The sequence below is a fragment of the Pyrus communis genome, chromosome 9, assembly GCF_963583255.1.
Source record: "Pyrus communis chromosome 9, drPyrComm1.1, whole genome shotgun sequence".
Taxonomy (NCBI): Eukaryota; Viridiplantae; Streptophyta; class Magnoliopsida; order Rosales; family Rosaceae; genus Pyrus; species Pyrus communis.
In genome coordinates this window covers 23,140,666-23,158,959 of record NC_084811.1, presented here as the reverse complement: position 1 = coordinate 23,158,959, position 18,294 = coordinate 23,140,666, and the positions used below count along the sequence as shown (strand labels likewise).

General features: G+C 37.1%; 1 pseudogene; it reads right to left on the bottom strand.

Annotated features, from left to right (window-relative positions):
• Positions 1–18,294, bottom strand: part of LOC137744538 (ubiquitin C-terminal hydrolase 13-like) — a 128,463-nt pseudogene that overhangs the window by 31,498 nt on the left and 78,671 nt on the right.

Sequence of the window (18,294 nt, the reverse complement as noted above, 5' to 3'; positions counted from 1 at the left end):
GTCTATTTTCTCAAGGAGAAGTCAGCTGCCCTAAAAATTTTCAAGGAGTTCAAGGCACTCACAGAGGCAGAAAGTAACCACAAGCTTGTGGCTGTGAGATCAGATAGAGGTGGAGAGTACACCTCCAATGCTTTCCAAGCATACTGCAAGGAGCAAGGAATTAGGCATCAACTTACTGCTGCCTATACCCCACAGCAAAATGGGATAGCCGAAAGAAAGAATCAAACCATCCTTGACATGACAAGGTCCATGCTTAAGGAGAAGAATTTGCCAAAAGAGTTATGGGCAGAAGCTGTAGCTTGTTCGATTTATTTGTTGAATCGATGTCCAACAAAGAGTGTCAAGAGGATGACACCACAAGAGGCTTGGAGTGGATACAAGCCGAATGTTACACACCTAAGAATTTTTGGGTGTGTTGCATATGCTCAAGTTCCAGAAGCCAAGAGGAGGAAACTTGATGATAGAGGTGAGAAGTGTGTGTTTGTGGGCTATAGTGAAGAGTCCAAGGCATACAAGCTCTACATCCCACTAACTGGCAAACTAGTGGTTAGTAGAGATGTCATCTTCAGTGAGGAAGAGACATGGACGTGGAACAACAAAGAAGTCAGTAAAGAGAAGATCGTCTCCACTGATTTTGAAGAACCAGAAGTTGTACCACCGATTGAGCGACAGCCTGCTCAAACAATCACAACAACTCCAGTGCACAGAATTGCAAGGAGTGGTCCTACATCTAGTGAGGAAAGCAGCTCCTCAACTCCAGTGAGGTTAAGGAGTCTCACAGAGATTTATGGACAAGAAGAAGAAGAAGAAACCAACTTTTTCTGCTTGTATGCAGACCACGAGCCTTTCTCATTCAATGAAGCTGTGGAAGAAGATTGTTGGAAGAAAGCCATGGAAGAAGAGATCCATGCCATCGAGAAGAATGACACTTGGGAGCTGACAAAGCTCCAACCAAATCAGAAGGCTATTGGTGTCAAGTGGGTTTACAAGATCAAACGCACTGCAGATGGGAGTGTGGATCGATACAAATCAAGGCTTGTAGCAAAGGGCTACAAACAGAAGTATGGAGTGGACTATGATGAAGTCTATGCTCCAGTTGCGAGACTTGACACGGTAAGATTGCTAATCTCTCTTGCCGCACATCATAAATGGAAAATTTATCAACAAGATGTCAAGTCAGCCTTCCTTAATGGAGTACTTGAGGAAGAAGTGTACGTGGACCAACCGGAAGGCTTCCAAGTACAAGGAGAAGAAGATAAGGTGTATCGTTTGAAGAAGGCTTTGTACGGCCTCAAGCAAGCACCACGAGCTTGGAACTCAAGGATCGACAACTACCTTCACCAAAATGGATTTCAGAAATGTCCATACGAGCATTCAGTTTACATGAAGAATGGTGAAAAATGGGAGTTCTTAATTATTTGTCTCTATGTAGATGATTTATTGTTTACAGGAAACAATGAGGCAATGTTCCATGAGTTCAAGCAATCCATGTTCAGTGAATTCGAGATGACTGACAATGGATTAATGTCATACTTTCTTGGCATAGAAGTGAAGCAAGAAAGTGATGGTATCTACATCTCTCAACAAAGGTACATGAGAGACATATTGAAGAAGTTCAATATGGACAAGTGCAACACTGTCAATACCCCAGTCGCAACTGGATTGAAGCTGTCCAAAGGAGGAGAGGGTGAGTTTGTAAACTCAACAGTGTACAAAAGCCTCGTTGGAAGCCTAAGGTACCTTACAATCACAAGACCTGATATAGTTTATGGTGTTGGACTCGTGAGTCGATACATGGAAACACCAAGGGAGTCTCATTGGCTGGCCGCCAAGAGAATTTTGAGGTACATAAGAGGTACTCTAAACTATGGTCTATTTTATAATTTTGGTGAAGATGCAAAATTATTTGGTTATTCAGATAGTGATTGGGGAGGTGACCAAGATGAAAGGAAAAGCACAACTGGCTATGTGTTTTTTCTAGGATCAACAGCTTTCTCATGGACTTCAAAGAAGCAATCAATTGTTTCTTTGTCATCAAGTGAAGCCGAGTATGTTGCTGTAGCCTCAACCGTGTGTGAGGCAATTTGGTTAAGAAATCTGTTGAAGTCAGTATGTCATCCACAAGTGGAATCGACTGTGATTCATGTAGATAACGTGTCTGCAATCAAACTTGCAAAGAATCCTGTTCAACATGGAAGGAGCAAGCACATTGATACCAGGTTCCATTTTCTATGGGACCATGTGAAGCAAAAGACAATTGAACTTGTCTACTGTCACACCAAGGAACAAGTGGCAGACATCTTCACAAAGCCATTGCCAATTGAAACATTCCGGCTACTGCGTGAAATGCTAGGAATGAAGGCGTTTTGATTTGAGGAGGTGTGTTGGAAATTCAAATCAAAATAGGTTGCTATTGTTGAAAATCAATGTCAAAGTTAGGCATTGAAAGTTAGGCAATGTTAGGTATGGTTGAATAAAAATTATTAGGTGCAATTAATGTGTTTTGTGTGGTAATAAATAATCTTAGTTTAATCATTTGGTTTGCTATAAATACCCAAGTTCTCAAGCATTGTAAATCATCCCATCCAAATCCCACTTCCAATTGTGAAGAAGCTTGTAAGCTTTCTTATTCCAATAGTTTGTAAACCTTTTTCATATATCAAAGTCCAAGTGTTTTGCCAAAGCTTGTTGCTTCCCTCCTTTCTCTATTTCTTTCTTTGTCCAATTTTATTTGAGAGTGCAAAGTGAAAGAGGTGTGATAGAGTTTGTAAACTTATCACCCACATATTTTGGTATTGAGTTAGTAAACTGTAAAATACCAACAGGCGTACCGTAGTTCTCGTTTCTCAGGTTCATAATGTTAGAATCTCAGAGACTATGATCTCTGTGGTAAGGAATGAATCGAAAATGGTGATGAATATTTCTGGAAAAAATCTCAAAGAGTTGCCGAGAGAAGGTTCTCATAGAAAAAGTTTTCTTCATTCATTCACTCCTCACACAAAACGTGCGAGAGGTATATTACCGTTAGAGAGAGAGAGAGAGAGATTCTCTCTCTTTAATACAAAACTCAGATCCAACCATTCATTCAATCTACCCTATAAGATAGTTAAACGTGTCAACACAAATCACTAACTCTAAGATTACATCTTAGCTGTCTAATTGGAATGTAATCCAATGGCTCACATTTAAATCTGTAAACTGAAACTAAATACAAATTTATTAAGCTAAAACACTTATATTTCAACACTCCCTTCTAAGTGTTTAGCTGAGATTACTCCAAGCTTTCTTCTCAGGTATTTGAATCGATCCCTGGCCAATGCCTTGGTAAAAATATCTGCAGTTTGCTCTTCAGTTTTGCAGTACAGTAAATCGTCTCTCCATCTTGCAAAGCATCTTGGATGAAATGAAATCTCCTATTTATATGCCTTGTCTTATGATGATGCACAGGATTCTTGGTTATGGCTATAGCTGAGGTATTATCGCATAGAATTGGTGTAGCATCAACCTGTTCTTCACCAAAATTTGAGAGAACAAATCTCAGCCAGATTGCTTGTGCAGTGGCTTCTGCTGCACTAACATATTCATCCCTTGCAGTGGATAGTGCAACACTGCTTTGCATGACTGATGCCTAAGCAAATACACCTGAACCAAGATTAAATGCATATCCAGATGTGCTTTTCATATCATCCTCGCTTTTTGACCAACCACTATCACCATAGCCAATGAGCATTGCTTCATTCCCTTTCTCATATACTATACCATAATCAAGTGTAGGCCTGGCAATTTCTGACACGACCCGATAACCCGACACGACACGACACGAAATTAACAGGTGTTTGGGTCGACACGATAACGAATCGGGTCGTTATCGGGTAACCCAATAAGCACCTGTTAAGATAACGGGTTGGTTCAGGTATACACGTGGGTAACACGATACACGATAAGCAGAATATTATTTTTATAATTTTATAACCCTAAAAAAATACTGTAATAATTATATACATTAATTTTACAATTTTATACCCCTAAAAATTATAATATATATATATATATATATTAAATTAACTATAAAATTTATAATAATTATAGTAATTATATATACTATAATAATTATACCCCCAAAATATTAAGTCTATCTATAATAATTATATATATATATATATTAAATTTTATAAAAACTATAATAATTATTAATTAATAATTTAATATGCATGATGCATTACATGATTTTGCATCCATTGAAATTTGATGTGATTTCTTTCCATTCAAATTTCAATAATCAATTTCTTGCCGTTGCCAACTTGCCGCCCTTTTTGAAAAAAAAAATGGAGGGAAAATGAAAATGTTAAGAAAAGTTGAAAATAAAACAAAAAAAGTGAGGGAATTAGGGAAAGATGTTGGAGGGAAAAGTGAAAATGATAAGAAAAAGTTGAAAAGGAAACAAAAAAGAGAGGGAAAAATGAAAATTAATAGAAGTGGTGAGAAATTTTTTTTTTTTTTTTTTTTTAAGTTATTAACTTTTTATCACACACATGACTGTCATGACATATCTCACTATTTTTATAATGACACACGTGACACATGATGTATGTACTATTCCGTGAACCAGTCAATTATAATTTATATATACAAAATAAATAGATTTAAATCTACTTAATAAATATATATACACACACACACACACATGGAACTTGATTGATGGCATACGAATTCTCCAAAACTAATTTCAACGATCCCAACCGTCAAACTTGTTTGTATATGCTTTGAGATCACATCAACAAAAAATCATAAAAAATAAACATTCAGAGATCAAGTAACGGGACAAAGCTTTTCAACGGTTATAAACGAAAAATCACGATTTAACGGTTATTTTAACTCTGATTTTGATGATTTTTTATAACTACACTCCTTGACCCTATATGAATACAATGAATGAATTCGATCTTCAATTTAAAATATTTACACAAGTGGATACCACAAAATCTTATGTTATACTTAATGAAAGTATAAATAAACTCTAAGTGTTAGTAAATCTATCGTTTTACGAATTCTCCAAAACTAATTTCAACGATCCAAACCGTCAAAATTGTTTGTATATGCTTGGAGATCACATCAGCAAAAAATCACAAAAAAAAACATTCAGAGATCAAGTAACGGGACAAAGCTTTTCAACGGTTATAAACGAAAAATCACGATTTAACGATTATTTTAACTCCGATTTTGATGATTTTTTATAACTACACTCATTGACCCTATATGAATACAATGAATGAATTCGATCTTCAATTTAAAATATTTACACAAGTGGATACCACAAAATCTTATGTTATACTTAATGAAAGTATAAATAAACTCTAAGTGTTAGTCAATCTATCGTTTTACGAATTCTCCAAAACTAATTTCAACGATCCAAACCGTCAAAATTGTTTGTGTATGCTTGGAGATCACATCAGCAAAAAATCACAAAAAAAAAACATTCAAAGATCAAGTAACGGGACAAAGCTTTTCAACGGTTATAAACGAAAAATCACGATTTAACGGTTATTTTAACTCCGATTTTGATGATTTTTTATAACTACACTCCTTGACCCTATATGAATACAATGAATGCATTCGATCTTCAATTTAAAATATTTACACAAGTGGATACCACAAAATCTTATGTTATACTTAATAAAAGTATAAATAAACTCTAAGTGTTAGTCAATCTATTGTTTTACGAATTCTCCAAAACTAATTTCAACGATCCAAACCGTCAAAATTGTTTGTATATGTTGGGAGATCACATCAGCAAAAAATCACAAAAAAAAAACATTCAAAGATCAAGTAACGGGACAAAGCTTTTCAACGGTTATAAACGAAAAATCACGATTTAACGGTTATTTTAACTCCGATTTTGATGATTTTTTATTACTACACTCCTTGACCCTATATGAATACAATGAATGAATTTGATCTTCAATTTAAAATATTTACACAAGTGGATACCACAAAATCTTATGTTATACTTAATGAAAGTATAAATAAACTCTAAGTGTTAGTCAATCTATCGTTTTACGAATTCTCCAAAACTAATTTCAACGATCCAAACCGTCAAAATTGTTTGTATATGCTTGGATTTTCGAGTGTAGATATAGTACTTGAACGAGAAATGTTTTAATGTTTTGAAGTAATATTTATGTGGCAATGTGTGGTATGTGCAAATTTTAAAAAAATATTTTTTTTTTCTTAACGTGTCATAACGGGTCATAACGGGTCGGGTGGGTAAAGTGACACGACCTGTTAAGGACACGTTAAGATAACGGGTGTGACACGACACGACCCGTTAAGATAACAGGTGTTACACGAAAACGACACGAACACGATAGACACGACCCGTTTGCCAGGCCTAATCAAGTGCGCCTTGAATGTACCTAAGTACTCTCTTGGCAATTCCCATATGTTTTCTGGTAGGACCATGCATAAATCTTGCTAACAGACTTGCTATAAACATGATATCCGGCCTTGTAGCAGTCAAATATAACAAACTTCCAACTATCTGCCTATATAAGCTTTCATTCATTACAAGAGGAGTAGCAACTGATTTGCAATCTTTGAGACCGAATTTATCCAGTAGTGTCTTTGCATATTTCTTCTGGTGCAAGAAAATGCAAGTGTCAGTTTGTATCACACCTAAACCCAAGAAGTGGTGCAGCATCCCGAGATTAGTCATTTCATACTGTTTCATCATCTTAATTTTGAACTTCATCATCAACTCTTGTGAGCTTCCAGTGTATATGATATCATCCACATACAAAGAAACAATGAGTATTCCACTTTCTGCAATCTTTACATATAGTGTTACTTCGTTAGGACTCATTTGAAAACCAGCTTTAGTGAAGTAAAAGTTGATCTCTTCATACCCAGCGCTTGGAGCTTGCTTAAGATCATATAATGCCTTTTTGAGTTTGTAAACTCCATCTTCCTTGTTCTTGATTTCAAATCCAGGAGGTTGATCAACATACACTTCTTCATGCAATGCTCCATTCAAAAATGCTGATTTCACATCCAATTTGAACAATTTCCACCCTTTCTCTGTAGCCAATGCAACCAATGTTCTGATTGTATCAAGCCTAGTAACCAGTGTAAAAGTCTCATTGAAATATATTCCAGGCTTTTGAGAGTATCCCTTTGCAACCAATCTGGCTTTGTTTTTCTGCATTGAGCCATCAAGGTTTAACTTGGTTTTGTAAACCCATTTAACACCAATTACTGGTTTATTAGATGGTTTACTAACTAACTCCCAAATATTAAATATTATTCTTCTCTATCACTGCAATTTCACTCTTCATTGCTTTCTGCCATGCTTCATCCTTAACAGCTTCTTCAAAAGTTTCAGGTTCAATAATGCACATATTGCATCTTTCATACACTTCTGCAATGCTTTTATATTTCCGTGGAATATTATCGAAATCCTGTGGACCTGAACTTTCACTTTGTCCAGTAGTACCACTTCTGATTTATGTTTCATCAATGCTTCTTGGTGTCTCACCATCCATTTCTGACATCTCAGCTTAAGTTAAGCTTGATTCACCAGTCTCTTTTTCTTTCTCAGTAAACATCTCAGTGAGTGGAACTGAAATCCTACATGCATTCTGTTACACCCGCCCCTGCTTATAAGTATAATTCTGTAATTTTCCCAAAAAATTTATAGAATTATCACTTTAGTCCTCAATTTTTCACCAAATCAAGATCTGGAAATTTAATTTTTTACCCTATCCCTAGGCTGCCACGTGGCAGCACCCCAACTCCCTTCCCTTTTTCTCTTTTGTCCCCCACCGGCCATGACTTCCTTTCTTTCTTTTTCTTTTTCTTCTTTTTCTTTCTTCTGTTTTGTCTTGTCTGCACTATTTTTTCTCTCCTTCGAAACCCTCCCATTTCTCTCCCTCTTCTACACCGTGACAGTGCACACACACACCTACAGTTACACTAGCTCAGGGAGACAGTCACCATCGTCGCCATCAAACTGCATCTCTCTCTATCTCTCTCTCTTGCTTTCATCGCCGGGAGGACACCGAGCACCTCCGGCGAGTTTCGTTGTTTTTCCGGTTAGGTAAGCCTTGTTTCTTCCCTTTTATTCATGTTAGACGTTGCCTAGATGTGTTTACTGAGTTTGGGTTCATTAATTCCAAGGTTTTGGAGTGATTTTGGCACGGGTGAAGGCACACCCAACTCCGGCGAGTTTCGTGGTTTCCGAGGGATTTTCCGGCCACCACAGGCCGTTGCACGGCGAACCAAAGGTATAAAAATACTCCTCTCGTCTAGTGCTTCATTTTGGTACCTAGATCGGGGTCTCGTTTGCATGTTTAAAGTTGGCCAGAGCTGTGAAAGCTCCGGCGTCCTCCTCCGGTGCACCCAGGCCTTCAGGCCGTTTCCACCCCCACGGGCCTTAGGCCTATTTTGGTTCTCAGCCCAAAAGCCCAACCCTTTCCTTTTTTATTTTTATTTTTGTTTCTTTAAAAACCCAAAGGCCTTAGGGCCCTGTTAGCAAAACCCATTACCCTTTTTAATTGGGCTTTTGGGCCGTGTGATTTCAAACCCAAACCCAGCCCACCTAAAACCTAAACCCATTTATCCTAACCCAAACCCTAAAGCCCAAACCCGGATCCAATACCCAAACCACAAACCGGGTTGACCCTGACCCGTTGACCGTTGACTGGGTCAACGGTCAGCGTTGACTTTTGACTTTGACCAGTCAACGTTGACTTTTTGGGTTTTCGTGCGGGACCCCTCCTAGGCTAATTTCGACGTTCTAAACCCGTTTCCGATGTCCATTTTCCCAAATTCAATCGTTTGAGTAGAGTTTGACTGAAAGTACCAATTATGTGTTTAGGTGCGATTCTTAGCAAAGATTCCGTTATTCCTGTTTGGTACGGCTTGCACCTTCGGTGTACGATGAGTGGACCCCTTCTAAAAATGCATGTTTTAATAGTAGAAATGCATACATGAAAAGCATGATTTGATGATTATGTTTTATGAAACGTTTTACGAGATAACATGCTTATTGAGGCTAGTTTGAATTATACTATTTTTCCTATAACCCATGTTCTTATAGAATATCTGATGGATGACGATATGATATTGAGAACATGTTTAGAACACCTCTTTATAGTATAGATGATGGATGACTATATACTATGAAGTTGATTTTCAATATATGTATGTTCACTGATTTTGTACTTACCTAGTGGTCATTTCCGCTACAGGACGTAGGGATAGATCCGGTCCGTCCCTGGCGACGGTTGGGTGTTGGCATAGGGCCTAGAGTGTGTTTTCCTCTGACTGTCTGCTCAGAAACGGGGAGCCGACATGGGGCCTGAAGAGTTATATCGGACATTCACTAGTGTTTATTATTTTATGCGAATTATGATTTGAGACATTGCACGACATGCTAGGTTTCGAAAAACCTATGTTTCTCATTATATATGTGTTTTTATAAAACCTGGGGGTTAGTATGTTGATAACTGTTTTATTATATATATATATATATATATATATATATCAACTTGGTCCACTCATGTTTGTTTTGCGCCCCCTTCAGGACCTATGAATGAGGAATACGACCTGAGCTACGAGGCATTCCCCTACCAATGATATTGTGTTATATTCGCTCCGTTTCGCCATCTATTGTAATAGCACTTCTCTATCTTAGTTCTGCTTGTACTCTGTGATAGACTTATGCTCTGGACGTGTTGTGTATTTACCTAATTTCAATACTTAGAAGTTGAACTTTTATTTGTGTATTTAGCCTTTATTGCGTACTTTAGATTATTTCTCAGTTTTTGTTTAAATTAATTGGCTTTCGTCACCCTTCGGGTGTCGGCCAGCACGTGACCATCTCGATGTCCCTAGGACCTCGGGGTCGGGGCGTGTCACATTCTATGTACTCCAATCCCAACTTGCTTCCTCATTGAATACTACATCTCTGGATATAATCACCTTTCCAGATTCAATGTTATACAACCTGTAACCTTTCTCATAGCTTCCATACCCTAGAAACACACACCTTGTGCTAGATAAGTCAAGCTTTTGCCTCTACTGCATAGCACAGAGAACCAAACACCCTTAAATGCTTAATTCCTAGCTTTCTTCCACTATAGTCTTCAAATGGAGTTTTCTTGTCCAAAGCCTTAGTTAGACACCTATTCAGGACATATACTGCAGTGTTAACTGCCTCAGCCCAAAACTCCAGTGGTCTCTTCTTCTCAAACATCATACACTTAGCCATCTCCACAATGGTCCTGTTCTTCCTTTCAACCACTCCATTCTGTTGTGGTGAGTATGCCATAGTGAGTTGCCTTTCCATTCCCATTTCTTCACAGAACCTGTTGAACTCAATGGATGTATACTCTCATTCTCTATCACTTCTCAGTTTCTTCAACTTATACCCATTTTGAAGTTCAACAGTAGCCTTAAACTTCTTAAAAACATTGAACACCTCATAATTGTATCTCAGAAAGTAAACCCAACACATCCGAGTACAATCATCTATAAAAGTGAGGAAGTACCTATTTCCAGCCTTTGTAATAGTTTGCATTGGTCCACAAACATCAGTGTGTACCAACACCAGTGGAATAGTAGCCTTACTTGTTGTCTCTCTTGGAAAAGAATCTTTGCAATGTTTCCCAAGAATTCACCAGTGGAATAGTAGCCTTACTGGTCATTTTTTTTAAATTTAATCTTCGTACTGATCTCTGGACTCTGATGCAGGCTACCCAAGAAACCTTAGAGTCCATGGCGTCTAATGTCGGCCATGTTACAGCAAGCAGAGAAATGCAAAATGATGACCTGGATGGTCCTGTTTCTCCAGCAGTTGATCGAACTCTGAGAAGACTTTCTGCTGCAGAGGATCTATTGAAGTCCACTTCAGCCAGAGAACCATCAGTAGAGGCTTTGGCTGCATTAGACACTGTGAGCCGCTATGCAAGGAGCAGCCTAGACACTCTCAGCATGAATGGGGCATATGAGGAGTTCAAAGCAGCCTTGAAACTCTTGACTGAACAAGGGATGATCCATTCAACGATCACTTCCATGTTCAAGGATCTTCTTTCATCTTTGGAGGGCGAAATGCCGAAGTACGTGGCTGCAGTAAAAGAGCTTGCCCAAGCTGAACATTTTCCAGTCGAACACGAAGAGATAAAAGCTAAAATGGGAGTGGCCATGCAGATATGCCAAGAGAGAAAAGACATTGTGGCCAATTATGATGCCAAGGTTACAGAACTTCTTTTGAAACTCTTGACTGAACAAGGGATGATCCATTCAACGATCACTTCCATGTTCAAGGATCTTCTTTCGAAATGCCGAAGTACGTGGCTGCAGTAAAAGAGCTTGCCCAAGCTGAAGATTTTCCGGTCAAACACGAACAGATAAAAGTTAAAATGGGTGTGGGAATGTGGTAATGTAGCACGTATGAAGATCCACGAGTCTATTAAATATTGCTACATGGATGAATTATTAAAAAGGAAAATTAATGAAAAAAATTTGAAAATTTTGAGTTTTAAATAAAGGGTAAAATGAATAGTACTATGACTTTTTAGTGTAAAAATATATTTTTTCGTTAAAGTAAACAATACCGTAAGCTTTTCGTTAAAAGTTCCTCGTTAAAACCTATATAAAAATCTAATTTAAAATCATTTAAAACTATTTTCAAAATAATTAAATAAAAAAAATTAAAAGTTGTTCAACAAAAGATTAAAAACTGCATTTGTTTAACGATGAGGGATAATCAATTTGTGCCAAGGAGAGACAGCCATGGGCAGGCTAGAGCCAGAGGGAGATCATCTGCAATGACCGAGCTGAAGACTTTATCCAAGCTTGTCTCGAAACTTCTTCGTTCTTAGATTGACTTGGTGTCTCAAAATTGGGATCCCGGGTTGCGATTGGAGACTGGTGGTTGTGCCTGGCTTGGTCTCGGTCGGAGGTTGGGATGAGTTGACGGTTGGGCTTAAGGGAAGCGGGTTGAGGTGGGTTGCTGCGGTCAGGGTGAGGAGGGGAGGGGTCAACGATCGACGGTGTGGGGAATGATTGAGAAGTCAGGGGTGGGTTGCGGTAGGGTTAGAAGAAGATGTCTTCTGAACAGGTTTTAATTTTTTTATTTAATTATTTTGAATTTAGTTTTAAATGATTTTAAATTAAATTTGTATATAGGTTTTAATAATTTATTCATATAGCAATATTTAATAGATTTGTGGATCCACATACATGCCACATCAGCACATTAACATAAATTTTGACAAAATTCTAATGGAATAACTACATTGATTTGCGAAATAAATCTGTTTATAGTTACGAAAATTTAATTGGGAGATTTTAAAAATTTTGTTACCAGAAATTATTATAATTTACGTAGTAAAATTTATCGATGAGTGAAAAAGAGATGGAAATGCCTTAGTTGGTTTAACGTAATTATACGATGACGCATTTTATCCTTGTATATATTTTATTGAAATTGTCACATCCCGGCCCGGAGCGGATCACTTCCCGGGCCCGACTCCACCACCATAGCACGATATTGTCCACTTTGGGCCTCGACCACGCCTTCACGGTTTTGTTTCTGGGAACTCACACGAGAACTTCCTGATGGGTCACCCATCCTGGGAATGCTCTCGTGCGCTACTCGCTTAACTTTGGAGTTCCCATGGAACCCGAAGCCAGTGAGCTCCCAAAAGGCCTCGTGCTAGGTAGGGATGGGAATATACATTTAAGGATCACTCCCTTGGGCGATGTGGGATGTTACAGAAATTCTTGATATATTTGGATAGAGCTCGACTTTGCAAAAATGTAGGCGAAGACTATATGTGAATCGGGACAAAAAAGGAAACGTGACAGACGTTTTAGAGGTTTCAAAAAAAAAAAAAAAAAAAAAAAAGGGAGGAGGGCTGCCAGATGGCAGCAAGGAAGAAAGGGAAAAAAAAGAAAAAAAAAGAAGAAGGGAAGAATGGAGGGGGCTCGGCGAATGGGGAAATGAGAGAAGGGAAAGGCCCAATCAAAGAAGGGGGAAGGAGGGGACGAGTGAGAGAGGGAGCAGCACGGGATCAAGGATCCCTTACCCATTTTGTGCGACCCGACCCGGTCGAAAATAATGGAACCGTGGGTCCTTCGCCAAATTTTGGCGAATCATGCCGAGAAACCACCTGGAAAATATCCCATGATCCTCCTTCCATTTCTACCCAAAATTAGAAGGAATTGGATGGTAATTTTGGTGAAAAACGGACGGTGGTCTGTGTGGGTGTACTGAGGCGATCCGCAAATTGTGAAGCTAACTCAGCCAATTACCACCACCAATAAGCTCCCCTAAACCTCAGGAACAAAGCCCAAGCAGTGATGGAGGCGTTGGAGCGAGTTTGGAGGTCGAATAAAAGCACACCCAATTCTAGGGTTCCGGCGGTTCATGGGCGAGATTGAGCTCTTAGAAGAAGATATTGAAATGGAGCAGCATCAAAATAATAAGCAGCAACAACATCAAAGAAAAACAAGAAAAATATGAAAGATTTCTTAGGAATTTATCTTTAGACTTAATAATAGATGATATCCTATTAGAAGAAATTTCAAAAGCAAAATTAAAAATAATGCTACCAGATATGCAAAATGAGATCCTGAGCGAAGCATCACAATCCATAAAAAAGTTGCAATTACAATTACAATGTGCTTTGTATCAGTCCATTTTTTATCCAAAACCAAGAATGAATATTATTACAAAGATATATCCACCATGTCTTTGTGATAATACAAATAGTTGTTTTTGTAAACCAAAGGTTAACATATCTGTAGCCACGATTAACATAAGAGATTTTAGACCATGACATTTTAGTTATGAGCATCAGAAAAAGTATAATGTAGTAGAAGTTACCCTAACCTTACTATTAGAGTTTGGCTATCTTGATAAAATATTCATTAACCATATTTTCTAACTAGAATCATTTCCTGAAAAACTTACAAAAGTAGCAGAAGATTATCTAGAATAGTGGAAAGAAATTTGCATAAGTTTTATTAGTAGTCCTCTAGATTGGTATGTACATATGCATAAGGAGAAAGCTAGGAATATAACCATGATTAATGATGAGTCATTTAGACTATCATCTATCTCTCTACACAAGTGGACTCCTTCATACAAAAATATTCTGAGATTTCGAAAGATCCAAATGTTAGCCTTAGATGAGTTTGAAGATTTTAGGTATGATATGATATTAGTAATAGAAGAAGATGGAAAGTATAATGAGATGAACAATACTATAATAATTTGACAAAAGATGAGCTACATAATATTGACAACATGATGAAAGCATGAAGAGCGGAAGAGCTGGTAGTAGATTAGCAAAAGATGGAAAGTAGCATAAGTTGAATAGCATTATATAAAATAATGTATTTTAACGAGACAAAAATGTCAACATCATTGTGGACCCTGCTACAATAATGAAATAATAACATAAGAGTAAATAAAGAAAAGAACTTAACCCATTATAAACTTTTCATGTAAAAAATGTTAACATCATTATGGACTCTGCTACAATAACGAAATAATGGCATAAAAGTAAATAAAGAAAAAAGCTTGACCTATTATAGACTTTTCATACCAAAAATGTCCTTGTGATTAAGATTAAATAGGGAAAGGATTGGTTCATTAGAACGCCAAAAAAATAAGGGTTTATATCACAAGTGGTCCCTATAATTAACTCATACCATCAAGATGATCCCTAAAAATGAAAAATGTTTATTAAATGTGGGTTGATTTGTTTGATTGGTATGATATGTATTTGGTGTGATTTATTTGGTTGGTCCTAGTTTCGTGATTGATAGTCACTTGAATGATTTAGAATGGATTGTGAACTACGATTGGCTTGATCCCTCCGAAGGGTACGTAGGCAGTCTAACGAGAAGTTAGATGCAGCCATAAAATAAACGAGATAAAATTTTAGTGGAAAATCGTCAAAGAAAGAAGGGAACTTTAACGAAAAGCTCCCGGTACTATTCATTTTAACGAAAAACCACGTTTTTACATTAAAAAGTCAAATATGATACTATTCATTTTACCCTTTATTTTGTCCTTATCGTTAAAACTCAAAGTTTTCAAGCCATTTTCATAGGTTTTCTAAGAAAGAAAGGTTAGTATGGTTACTAACATAAAGGTTAATTAGGACATTTTTGGCCTACCACCGAAATTATTTTCCGAAATAATTTCATTGAGTGGTTCGGAATCGTATCCAGCTTGGATTTCATTGAGTGGTTCGATATGCATTGTACTCTGCGATTTCGTTGAGTAGTTCAGAATCGTATCCACTCAAATTTCGATAAGAGGTCCGAAATCCCTTCTACTCCACGATTTTGTTGAGTGGTCTGGAATCCCCTTTGGTGTCTTGGTTCCGTTGAGTGGTCTGGAACCCGATGTTGATGGATTTCGTTATGTGGTCCGAAATCGCATCATTTGACTTGTTGGTTGCTTGGATTTGATTTTAGCTTCAGAGATGTAGGTTTCGGCTGAACTGTGTTGCTCTAGCCCTGCATTTCGGTGTATGGTATATGTTATTGATTGATGTGATTATGGAATGATGTTGGTTGTGATTGTTGTCATTATGATTAAACTCGTTGACCAATATGGCTAGAGATTTATGTTGCGCTTTGTCGAATGTTCCTCGAGATGTTGCATGCTTGTTGTTTTGTATTATGTTAAGACATAGTGATTTAGGTGATGAATATTCAAGTGTAGTGAATGATGAACTACAAATGGCTTGATCCCTGTTTAGGGTACGTAGGCAGTCTAACGAGGAGGTTAGATGCAGCCATAATGTATACGAAAAATTATTACGCAATTGGATCATGGGAGTGTGTATGGCCGATATCCCAAAGGTGGGGTATGATAGAAGTACAGGTATTTGGTAATGTCACGTGTCGATCCTGGACGTATGTCGGCATCGGGGCGTGATAGATTTTCCCTTGATTATTCAATTTAATGGAAAAACAAGAGTAGTGTGTAAGAGGTGAAAAAAGAACAATGTTTGGCTACTCATGAAGGAGTAATAACTCCTACTCAAAACTCTTCATTTTCGAATAACAGTCTTTTGTGCTTATGATCATAACCATTTATATCATAAACCATTATGTAAAAGATCATATTTGCAAAAAAAAATGAAATAAAACTAAGGTCGTTTAATCAATCTAATGTACCAAATTTCGTTCATCTATTTTTATACAGTTAGATGACTAAACGTCCTTAGTTTTAATTCATTTTTGCGAAGTCAATATTTATCGAACAGGTCGTTCCATCCCGACCCACTAGCCCAATGAATAAACGAATCGTGCTTAACCAAGTTATTTAATAAAATATTAAGCCTAGCCCAGCTCGCAACTTTAGTTATTTCAACATTTTAAAAAATTTATTCACATGTTGCTAAGCTAAATATCACTAATGTTAAGTCTTACTAATCTTAAAATGTATGTTTATAATTAAAAATTAAGGAACAAATGAGATTATTCATAATGGGCCAGGCGGTGGGCTGTACTCTGCCCATGACGAGCTCAATGGGCCATGGCGTGGTATATTAAGCCTAAATCTTAGGCTCGACTCACCCACTTCTTACGATTCATGTTGTGTCATGCTTTATTTAAATGGACTTGGACTATGCTATGCCTTATTTAAAGGATCGTGCCCGTTTGATACCTCTAACTCCAAGAAGCACTAATTGCCTATAACTTCAAACCCGTTTTGTTCAGGGATTAGAAAAAGGAAGAGAGAGAGGGGGGGGAGGATGAGCTGAGTCTCACAATGGGCTAGCAATATTGTAGTTCAAATTCGCCTTTAACAAGAATCAAACCTAAGATCTCTCAATTACAACTTAAAAGGTATAAGGTATCATAATATTTAATGAGGATTTTAAACGGATCTTAAAAGGTATGAGGATTTCAATTAAAATTTTAAAAAAGCTTACCAAAATCCAAAGAAATCCAGTTGTATTATTGAACAAGATTCTATAAAAATCCAGTGTATTCAATTAAGATAAATGAATTTCATAATGTATTTTAAGCTTTAACAAATTTAGTCTTTCCCTTGAGACTTGGAACAATTTCACGTAGGGCCTATATGGAAGCTCATTAAAACATCATCAAACTACATGAATTTATAAGAGGGCAGTCTCATGGTGAAAATCAAACATCTTTGCGATCCTCACCCAAATTCGAGACTTGCCTACTCTTTGTCTCCCACAGAAGCCCACCTAACTATTGGAAAAAAATGTTGCACATCATGTCGAAGTTTTTCTACAATGTGAGGGACTATATTGTGAGAAAAATGTAGGAACGTCGTAAACTAGGGAGATATAGGAGAGATATCTCTACAACACTTCCTGGGGAATAAATAATTAGTTGTCTCATAACAAGTTTAGGAAAAAAATCTGAGCTAAAAAAAGAGCATAACTTTTGTTGAGATTATTAATATTTAATGTTACTTCATTAAAAATTTGTTAGAAAATAATTTAATATAATAAAACTTTAATCAAGAGAAAAAGGAGTATATCGTACATATGTCTAATGCAGTATATTTTTTGTTGTTCACTCTTAATGAGTCCATTTGATAATAGCGTGCTTCAACACTATTTTTAGTAAAGTTGACAGATTTCATGGTATTCACACAATATTTCAAAGAATAGTCTTTAAAACATCATTGGCGTTCTTTCAATTCCTCATGCACATATTTTTAATTAGCGAGCACACAAATATCTATTTAATTACTTAAAAGAAATATGAATAAAACTATACAATGTCTATCCCAAGCATTGTGATAGAGAGATGCAGATGTTTTGTTTTTCTAGAAAAAAAAAAAAAAAATTGCAGACATTAATATTTACTTTTATTGTCCGAGAGGCTCTGTAATCGAAAATGCTCTTGCACAACACGTATGTCGTTAATATCGATGAGGACGAGGGGAAATAAATGTAAAAAAAAAGAATTAATATTTCAACTATAAATATGCAAGAGGTACTTAAGCTCTTCATTCAAAAAAGGAAGCCCCGCTTCTCTCCTTCCTCCTCCCTCTCACCCCTCTCCGCCTCCACTCTCTCTCTCTCTCTTGCTCTCCTGCACTGTTTTCACTCGTCTCTCAGCTTCCTTGAACGGACGGCTCATCGCGTGACAGAAACTACGATCTTTACGCCTGCATCGTCAGATGTACGTACCGACTCTTTACATTTTTCGCTTTGGTATTTTTTTTCACATAGTTTCGGCTACGTTTTTCGTTTCTGATCGCCTAGGTTTCCTGCGAGCTGG